We start from the raw sequence: 11,389 nt of genomic DNA, 5'->3' as shown, positions 1-11,389 counted from the left end.
TTATAAATAAATGGAAGTTCAAAAGTATCCTATTTACATTCAAAAGTATACTCGTAATATCGTAATGTTATGTATTAGAAGATTTCAATAAATATCTACTAATATTAATTATAAATAAATGGAAGGTCAAAAGTATCCTATTTACATTCAAAAGTATACTCGTAATATCGTAATGTTATGTAATAGAAGATTTCAATAAATGTCTACTAATATTAATTATAAATAAATGGAAGTTCAAAAGTATCCTATTTACATTCAAAAGTATACTCGTAATATCTTACAGTTGTGTAATAGAAGATTTCAATAAATGTCTACCAATATTAATTATAAATAAATGGAAGTTCAAAAGTATCCTATTTACATTCAAAAGTATACTCGTAATATCTTAGTTAGGTAGTAGAAGATTTCAATAAATGTCTACTAATATTAATTATAAATAAATGGAAGTTCAAAAGTATCTTATTTACATTCAAAAGTATACTCGTAATATCTTACAGTTGTGTAATAGAAGATTTCAATAAATGTCTACCAATATTAATTATAAATAAATGGAAGTTCAAAAGTATCCTATTGACGTTCAAAAGTATACTCGTAATATCGTAATGTTATGTATTAGAAGATTTCAATAAATGTCTACCAATATTAATTATAAATAAATGGAAGTTCAAAAGTATCCTATTTACATTCAAAAGTATACTCGTAATATCTTACAGTTGTGTAATAGAAGTTTTCAATGAATGTCTACTAATATTAATTATAAATAAATGGAAGTTCAAAAGTATCCTATTTACATTCAAAAGCATACTCGTAATATCTTACAGTTGTGTAATAGAAGATTTCAATAAATGTCTACTAATATTAATTATAAATAAATGGAAGTTCAAAAGTATCCTATTTACATTCAAAAGTATACTCGTAATATCTTACAGTTGTGTAATAGAAGATTTCAATAAATGTATACTAATATTAATTAGAAATAAATGGAAGTTCAAAAGTATCCTATTGACGTTCAAAAGTATACTCGTAATATCGTAATGTTATGTATTAGAAGATTTCAATAAATGTCTACCAATATTAATTATAAATAAATGGAAGTTCAAAAGTATCCTATTTACATTCAAAAGTATACTCGTAATATCTTAGTTAGGTAGTAGAAGATTTCAATAAATGTCTACTAATATTAATTATAAATAAATGGAAGTTCAAAAGTATCTTATTTACATTCAAAAGTATACTCGTAATATCTTACAGTTGTGTAATAGAAGATTTCAATAAATGTCTACTAATATTAATTAGAAATAAATGAAAGTTCAAAAGTATACTCGTAATATCGTAATGTTATGTATTAGAAGATTTCAATAAATGTCTACCAATATTAATTATAAATAAATGAAAGTTCAAAAGTATCCTATTTACATTCAAAAGTATCCTCGTAATATCGTAATGTTATGTATTAGAAGATTTCAATAAATGTCTACTAATATTAAATATAAATAAATGGAAGTTCAAAAGTATCTTATTTACATTCAAAAGTATACTGGTAATATCTTACAGTTGTTTAATAGAAGATTTCAATAAATGTCTACTAATATTAATTATAAATAAATGGAAGTTCAAAAGTATCCTATTTACATTCAAAAGTATACTCGTAATATCTTACAGTTGTGTAATAGAAGATTTCAATAAATGTATACTAATATTAATTAGAAATAAATGGAAGTTCAAAAGTATCCTATTGACGTTCAAAAGTATACTCGTAATATCGTAATGTTATGTATTAAAAGATTTCAATAAATGTCTACCAATATTAATTATAAATAAATGAAAGTTCAAAAGTATCCTATTTACATTCAAAAGTATCCTCGTAATATCGTAATGTTATGTATTAGAAGATTTCAATAAATGTCTACTAATATTAAATATAAATAAATGGAAGTTCAAAAGTATCCTATTGACGTTCAAAAGTATACTCGTAATATCGTAATGTTATGTATTAGAAGATTTCAATAAATGTCTACCAATATTAATTATAAATAAATGGAAGTTCAAAAGTATCCTATTTACATTCAAAAGTATACTCGTAATATCTTACAGTTGTTTAATTGAAGATTTCAATAAATGTCTACTAATATTAATTAGAAATAAATGGAAGTTCAAAAGTATCCTATTGACGTTCAAAAGTATACTCGTAATATCGTAATGTTATGTATTAGAAGATTTCAATAAATGTCTACCAATATTAATTATAAATAAATGGAAGTTCAAAAGTATCCTATTTACATTCAAAAGTATACTCGTAATATCTTACAGTTGTGTAATAGAAGTTTTCAATGAATGTCTACTAATATTAATTATAAATAAATGGAAGTTCAAAAGTATCCTATTTACATTCAAAAGCATACTCGTAATATCTTACAGTTGTGTAATAGAAGATTTCAATAAATGTCTACTAATATTAATTATAAATAAATGGAAGTTCAAAAGTATCCTATTTACATTCAAAAGTATACTCGTAATATCTTACAGTTGTGTAATAGAAGATTTCAATAAATGTATACTAATATTAATTAGAAATAAATGGAAGTTCAAAAGTATCCTATTGACGTTCAAAAGTATACTCGTAATATCGTAATGTTATGTATTAGAAGATTTCAATAAATGTCTACCAATATTAATTATAAATAAATGGAAGTTCAAAAGTATCCTATTTACATTCAAAAGTATACTCGTAATATCTTAGTTAGGTAGTAGAAGATTTCAATAAATGTCTACTAATATTAATTATAAATAAATGGAAGTTCAAAAGTATCTTATTTACATTCAAAAGTATACTCGTAATATCTTACAGTTGTGTAATAGAAGATTTCAATAAATGTCTACTAATATTAATTAGAAATAAATGAAAGTTCAAAAGTATACTCGTAATATCGTAATGTTATGTATTAGAAGATTTCAATAAATGTCTACCAATATTAATTATAAATAAATGAAAGTTCAAAAGTATCCTATTTACATTCAAAAGTATCCTCGTAATATCGTAATGTTATGTATTAGAAGATTTCAATAAATGTCTACTAATATTAAATATAAATAAATGGAAGTTCAAAAGTATCTTATTTACATTCAAAAGTATACTGGTAATATCTTACAGTTGTTTAATAGAAGATTTCAATAAATGTCTACTAATATTAATTAGAAATGAATGGAAGTTCAAAAGTATCTTATTTACGTTCAAAAGTATACTCGTAATATCGTAATGTTATGTATTAAAAGATTTCAATAAATGTCTACCAATATTAATTATAAATAAATGAAAGTTCAAAAGTATCCTATTTACATTCAAAAGTATCCTCGTAATATCGTAATGTTATGTATTAGAAGATTTCAATAAATGTCTACTAATATTAAATATAAATAAATGGAAGTTCAAAAGTATCCTATTGACGTTCAAAAGTATACTCGTAATATCGTAATGTTATGTATTAGAAGATTTCAATAAATGTCTACCAATATTAATTATAAATAAATGGAAGTTCAAAAGTATCCTATTTACATTCAAAAGTATACTCGTAATATCTTACAGTTGTTTAATTGAAGATTTCAATAAATGTCTACTAATATTAATTAGAAATAAATGGAAGTTCAAAAGTATCCTATTGACGTTCAAAAGTATACTCGTAATATCGTAATGTTATGTATTAGAAGATTTCAATAAATGTCTACCAATATTAATTATAAATAAATGGAAGTTCAAAAGTATCCTATTTACATTCAAAAGTATACTCGTAATATCTTAGTTAGGTAGTAGAAGATTTCAATAAATGTCTACTAATGTTAATTATAAATAAATGAAAGTTCAAAAGTATCCTATTTACATTCAAAAGTATACTCGTAATATCGTAATGTTATGTATTAAAAGATTTCAATAAATGTCTACCAATATTAATTATAAATAAATAAAAGTTCAAAAGTATCCTATTTACATTCAAAAGTATCCTCGTAATATCGTAATGTTATGTATTAGAAGATTTCAATAAATGTCTACTAATATTAATTATAAATAAATGGAAGTTCAAAAGTATCCTATTTACATTCAAAAGTATACTCGTAATATCTTACAGTTGTGTAATAGAAGATTTCAATAAATGTATACTAATATTAATTAGAAATAAATGGAAGTTCAAAAGTATCCTATTGACGTTCAAAAGTATACTCGTAATATCGTAATGTTATGTATTAAAAGATTTCAATAAATGTCTACCAATATTAATTATAAATAAATGAAAGTTCAAAAGTATCCTATTTACATTCAAAAGTATCCTCGTAATATCGTAATGTTATGTATTAGAAGATTTCAATAAATGTCTACTAATATTAAATATAAATAAATGGAAGTTCAAAAGTATCCTATTGACGTTCAAAAGTATACTCGTAATATCGTAATGTTATGTATTAGAAGATTTCAATAAATGTCTACCAATATTAATTATAAATAAATGGAAGTTCAAAAGTATCCTATTTACATTCAAAAGTATACTCGTAATATCTTACAGTTGTTTAATTGAAGATTTCAATAAATGTCTACTAATATTAATTAGAAATAAATGGAAGTTCAAAAGTATCCTATTGACGTTCAAAAGTATACTCGTAATATCGTAATGTTATGTATTAGAAGATTTCAATAAATGTCTACCAATATTAATTATAAATAAATGGAAGTTCAAAAGTATCCTATTTACATTCAAAAGTATACTCGTAATATCTTAGTTAGGTAGTAGAAGATTTCAATAAATGTCTACTAATGTTAATTATAAATAAATGAAAGTTCAAAAGTATCCTATTTACATTCAAAAGTAAACTCGTAATATCGTAATGTTATGTATTAAAAGATTTCAATAAATGTCTACCAATATTAATTATAAATAAATAAAAGTTCAAAAGTATCCTATTTACATTCAAAAGTATCCTCGTAATATCGTAATGTTATGTATTAGAAGATTTCAATAAATGTCTACTAATATTAAATATAAATAAATGGAAGTTCAAAAGTATCCTATTGACGTTCAAAAGTATACTCGTAATATCGTAATGTTATGTATTAGAAGATTTCAATAAATGTCTACCAATATTAATTATAAATAAATGGAAGTTCAAAAGTATCCTATTTACATTCAAAAGTATACTCGTAATATCTTACAGTTGTTTAATTGAAGATTTCAATAAATGTCTACTAATATTAATTAGAAATAAATGGAAGTTCAAAAGTATCCTATTGACGTTCAAAAGTATACTCGTAATATCGTAATGTTATGTATTAGAAGATTTCAATAAATGTCTACCAATATTAATTATAAATAAATGGAAGTTCAAAAGTATCCTATTTACATTCAAAAGTATACTCGTAATATCTTAGTTAGGTAGTAGAAGATTTCAATAAATGTCTACTAATATTAATTATAAATAAATGGAAGTTCAAAAGTATCTTATTTACATTCAAAAGTATACTCGTAATATCTTACAGTTGTGTAATAGAAGATTTCAATAAATGTCTACCAATATTAATTATAAATAAATGGAAGTTCAAAAGTATCCTATTTACATTCAAAAGTATACTCGTAATATCTTAGTTAGGTAGTAGAAGATTTCAATAAATGTCTACTAATATTAATTATAAATAAATGGAAGTTCAAAAGTATCTTATTTACATTCAAAAGTATACTCGTAATATCTTACAGTTGTGTATTAGAAGATTTCAATAAATGTCTACCAATATTAATTATAAATAAATGGAAGTTCAAAAGTATCCTATTTACATTCAAAAGTATACTCGTAATATCTTAGTTAGGTAGTAGAAGATTTCAATAAATGTCTACTAATATTAATTATAAATAAATGGAAGTTCAAAAGTATTTTATTTACATTCAAAAGTATACTCGTAATATCTTACAGTTGTGTAATAGAAGATTTCAATAAATGTCTACCAATATTAATTATAAATAAATGGAAGTTCAAAAGTATCCTATTGACGTTCAAAAGTATACTCGTAATATCGTAATGTTATGTATTAGAAGATTTCAATAAATGTCTACCAATATTAATTATAAATAAATGGAAGTTCAAAAGTATCCTATTTACATTCAAAAGTATACTCGTAATATCTTACAGTTGTGTAATAGAAGTTTTCAATGAATGTCTAATATTAATTATAAATAAATGGAAGTTCAAAAGTATCCTATTTACATTCAAAAGCATACTCGTAATATCTTACAGTTGTGTAATAGAAGATTTCAATAAATGTCTACTAATATTAATTATAAATAAATGGAAGTTCAAAAGTATCCTATTTACATTCAAAAGTATACTCGTAATATCTTACAGTTGTGTAATAGAAGATTTCAATAAATGTATACTAATATTAATTAGAAATAAATGGAAGTTCAAAAGTATCCTATTGACGTTCAAAAGTATACTCGTAATATCGTAATGTTATGTATTAGAAGATTTCAATAAATGTCTACCAATATTAATTATAAATAAATGGAAGTTCAAAAGTATCCTATTTACATTCAAAAGTATACTCGTAATATCTTAGTTAGGTAGTAGAAGATTTCAATAAATGTCTACTAATATTAATTATAAATAAATGGAAGTTCAAAAGTATCTTATTTACATTCAAAAGTATACTCGTAATATCTTACAGTTGTGTAATAGAAGATTTCAATAAATGTCTACTAATATTAATTAGAAATAAATGAAAGTTCAAAAGTATACTCGTAATATCGTAATGTTATGTATTAGAAGATTTCAATAAATGTCTACCAATATTAATTATAAATAAATGAAAGTTCAAAAGTATCCTATTTACATTCAAAAGTATCCTCGTAATATCGTAATGTTATGTATTAGAAGATTTCAATAAATGTCTACTAATATTAAATATAAATAAATGGAAGTTCAAAAGTATCTTATTTACATTCAAAAGTATACTGGTAATATCTTACAGTTGTTTAATAGAAGATTTCAATAAATGTCTACTAATATTAATTAGAAATGAATGGAAGTTCAAAAGTATCTTATTTACGTTCAAAAGTATACTCGTAATATCGTAATGTTATGTATTAAAAGATTTCAATAAATGTCTACCAATATTAATTATAAATAAATGGAAGTTCAAAAGTATCCTATTGACGTTCAAAAGTATACTCGTAATATCGTAATGTTATGTATTAGAAGATTTCAATAAATGTCTACTAATATTAAATATAAATAAATGGAAGTTCAAAAGTATCCTATTGACGTTCAAAAGTATACTCGTAATATCGTAATGTTATGTATTAGAAGATTTCAATAAATGTCTACCAATATTAATTATAAATAAATGGAAGTTCAAAAGTATCCTATTTACATTCAAAAGTATACTCGTAATATCTTACAGTTGTTTAATTGAAGATTTCAATAAATGTCTACTAATATTAATTAGAAATAAATGGAAGTTCAAAAGTATCCTATTGACGTTCAAAAGTATACTCGTAATATCGTAATGTTATGTATTAGAAGATTTCAATAAATGTCTACCAATATTAATTATAAATAAATGGAAGTTCAAAAGTATCCTATTTACATTCAAAAGTATACTCGTAATATCTTACAGTTGTGTAATAGAAGTTTTCAATGAATGTCTACTAATATTAATTATAAATAAATGGAAGTTCAAAAGTATCCTATTTACATTCAAAAGCATACTCGTAATATCTTACAGTTGTGTAATAGAAGATTTCAATAAATGTCTACTAATATTAATTATAAATAAATGGAAGTTCAAAAGTATCCTATTTACATTCAAAAGTATACTCGTAATATCTTACAGTTGTGTAATAGAAGATTTCAATAAATGTATACTAATATTAATTAGAAATAAATGGAAGTTCAAAAGTATCCTATTGACGTTCAAAAGTATACTCGTAATATCGTAATGTTATGTATTAGAAGATTTCAATAAATGTCTACCAATATTAATTATAAATAAATGGAAGTTCAAAAGTATCCTATTTACATTCAAAAGTATACTCGTAATATCTTAGTTAGGTAGTAGAAGATTTCAATAAATGTCTACTAATATTAATTATAAATAAATGGAAGTTCAAAAGTATCTTATTTACATTCAAAAGTATACTCGTAATATCTTACAGTTGTGTAATAGAAGATTTCAATAAATGTCTACTAATATTAATTAGAAATAAATGAAAGTTCAAAAGTATACTCGTAATATCGTAATGTTATGTATTAGAAGATTTCAATAAATGTCTACCAATATTAATTATAAATAAATGAAAGTTCCAAAGTATCCTATTTACATTCAAAAGTATCCTCGTAATATCGTAATGTTATGTATTAGAAGATTTCAATAAATGTCTACTAATATTAAATATAAATAAATGGAAGTTCAAAAGTATCTTATTTACATTCAAAAGTATACTGGTAATATCTTACAGTTGTTTAATAGAAGATTTCAATAAATGTCTACTAATATTAATTAGAAATGAATGGAAGTTCAAAAGTATCTTATTTACGTTCAAAAGTATACTCGTAATATCGTAATGTTATGTATTAAAAGATTTCAATAAATGTCTACCAATATTAATTATAAATAAATGAAAGTTCAAAAGTATCCTATTTACATTCAAAAGTATCCTCGTAATATCGTAATGTTATGTATTAGAAGATTTCAATAAATGTCTACTAATATTAAATATAAATAAATGGAAGTTCAAAAGTATCCTATTGACGTTCAAAAGTATACTCGTAATATCGTAATGTTATGTATTAGAAGATTTCAATAAATGTCTACCAATATTAATTATAAATAAATGGAAGTTCAAAAGTATCCTATTTACATTCAAAAGTATACTCGTAATATCTTACAGTTGTTTAATTGAAGATTTCAATAAATGTCTACTAATATTAATTAGAAATAAATGGAAGTTCAAAAGTATCCTATTGACGTTCAAAAGTATACTCGTAATATCGTAATGTTATGTATTAGAAGATTTCAATAAATGTCTACCAATATTAATTATAAATAAATGGAAGTTCAAAAGTATCCTATTTACATTCAAAAGTATACTCGTAATATCTTAGTTAGGTAGTAGAAGATTTCAATAAATGTCTACTAATGTTAATTATAAATAAATGAAAGTTCAAAAGTATCCTATTTACATTCAAAAGTATACTCGTAATATCGTAATGTTATGTATTAAAAGATTTCAATAAATGTCTACCAATATTAATTATAAATAAATAAAAGTTCAAAAGTATCCTATTTACATTCAAAAGTATCCTCGTAATATCGTAATGTTATGTATTAGAAGATTTCAATAAATGTCTACTAATATTAATTATAAATAAATGGAAGTTCAAAAGTATCCTATTTACATTCAAAAGTATACTCGTAATATCTTACAGTTGTGTAATAGAAGATTTCAATAAATGTATACTAATATTAATTAGAAATAAATGGAAGTTCAAAAGTATCCTATTGACGTTCAAAAGTATACTCGTAATATCGTAATGTTATGTATTAAAAGATTTCAATAAATGTCTACCAATATTAATTATAAATAAATGAAAGTTCAAAAGTATCCTATTTACATTCAAAAGTATCCTCGTAATATCGTAATGTTATGTATTAGAAGATTTCAATAAATGTCTACTAATATTAAATATAAATAAATGGAAGTTCAAAAGTATCCTATTGACGTTCAAAAGTATACTCGTAATATCGTAATGTTATGTATTAGAAGATTTCAATAAATGTCTACCAATATTAATTATAAATAAATGGAAGTTCAAAAGTATCCTATTTACATTCAAAAGTATACTCGTAATATCTTACAGTTGTTTAATTGAAGATTTCAATAAATGTCTACTAATATTAATTAGAAATAAATGGAAGTTCAAAAGTATCCTATTGACGTTCAAAAGTATACTCGTAATATCGTAATGTTATGTATTAGAAGATTTCAATAAATGTCTACCAATATTAATTATAAATAAATGGAAGTTCAAAAGTATCCTATTTACATTCAAAAGTATACTCGTAATATCTTAGTTAGGTAGTAGAAGATTTCAATAAATGTCTACTAATGTTAATTATAAATAAATGAAAGTTCAAAAGTATCCTATTTACATTCAAAAGTATACTCGTAATATCGTAATGTTATGTATTAAAAGATTTCAATAAATGTCTACCAATATTAATTATAAATAAATAAAAGTTCAAAAGTATCCTATTTACATTCAAAAGTATCCTCGTAATATCGTAATGTTATGTATTAGAAGATTTCAATAAATGTCTACTAATATTAAATATAAATAAATGGAAGTTCAAAAGTATCCTATTGACGTTCAAAAGTATACTCGTAATATCGTAATGTTATGTATTAGAAGATTTCAATAAATGTCTACCAATATTAATTATAAATAAATGGAAGTTCAAAAGTATCCTATTTACATTCAAAAGTATACTCGTAATATCTTACAGTTGTTTAATTGAAGATTTCAATAAATGTCTACTAATATTAATTAGAAATAAATGGAAGTTCAAAAGTATCCTATTGACGTTCAAAAGTATACTCGTAATATCGTAATGTTATGTATTAGAAGATTTCAATAAATGTCTACCAATATTAATTATAAATAAATGGAAGTTCAAAAGTATCCTATTTACATTCAAAAGTATACTCGTAATATCTTAGTTAGGTAGTAGAAGATTTCAATAAATGTCTACTAATATTAATTATAAATAAATGGAAGTTCAAAAGTATCTTATTTACATTCAAAAGTATACTCGTAATATCTTACAGTTGTGTAATAGAAGATTTCAATAAATGTCTACCAATATTAATTATAAATAAATGGAAGTTCAAAAGTATCCTATTTACATTCAAAAGTATACTCGTAATATCTTAGTTAGGTAGTAGAAGATTTCAATAAATGTCTACTAATATTAATTATAAATAAATGGAAGTTCAAAAGTATCTTATTTACATTCAAAAGTATACTCGTAATATCTTACAGTTGTGTATTAGAAGATTTCAATAAATGTCTACCAATATTAATTATAAATAAATGGAAGTTCAAAAGTATCCTATTTACATTCAAAAGTATACTCGTAATATCTTAGTTAGGTAGTAGAAGATTTCAATAAATGTCTACTAATATTAATTATAAATAAATGGAAGTTCAAAAGTATCTTATTTACATTCAAAAGTATACTCGTAATATCTTACAGTTGTGTAATAGAAGATTTCAATAAATGTCTACCAATATTAATTATAAATAAATGGAAGTTCAAAAGTATCCTATTGACGTTCAAAAGTATACTCGTAAT

The sequence above is a fragment of the Saccoglossus kowalevskii genome, chromosome 16, assembly GCF_978046115.1.
Source record: "Saccoglossus kowalevskii chromosome 16, keSacKowa6.1, whole genome shotgun sequence".
Classification (NCBI taxonomy): Eukaryota; Metazoa; Hemichordata; class Enteropneusta; family Harrimaniidae; genus Saccoglossus; species Saccoglossus kowalevskii.
The sequence above is the reverse complement of the archived record's forward strand: the minus strand, read 5'-3'. Positions refer to the sequence as shown.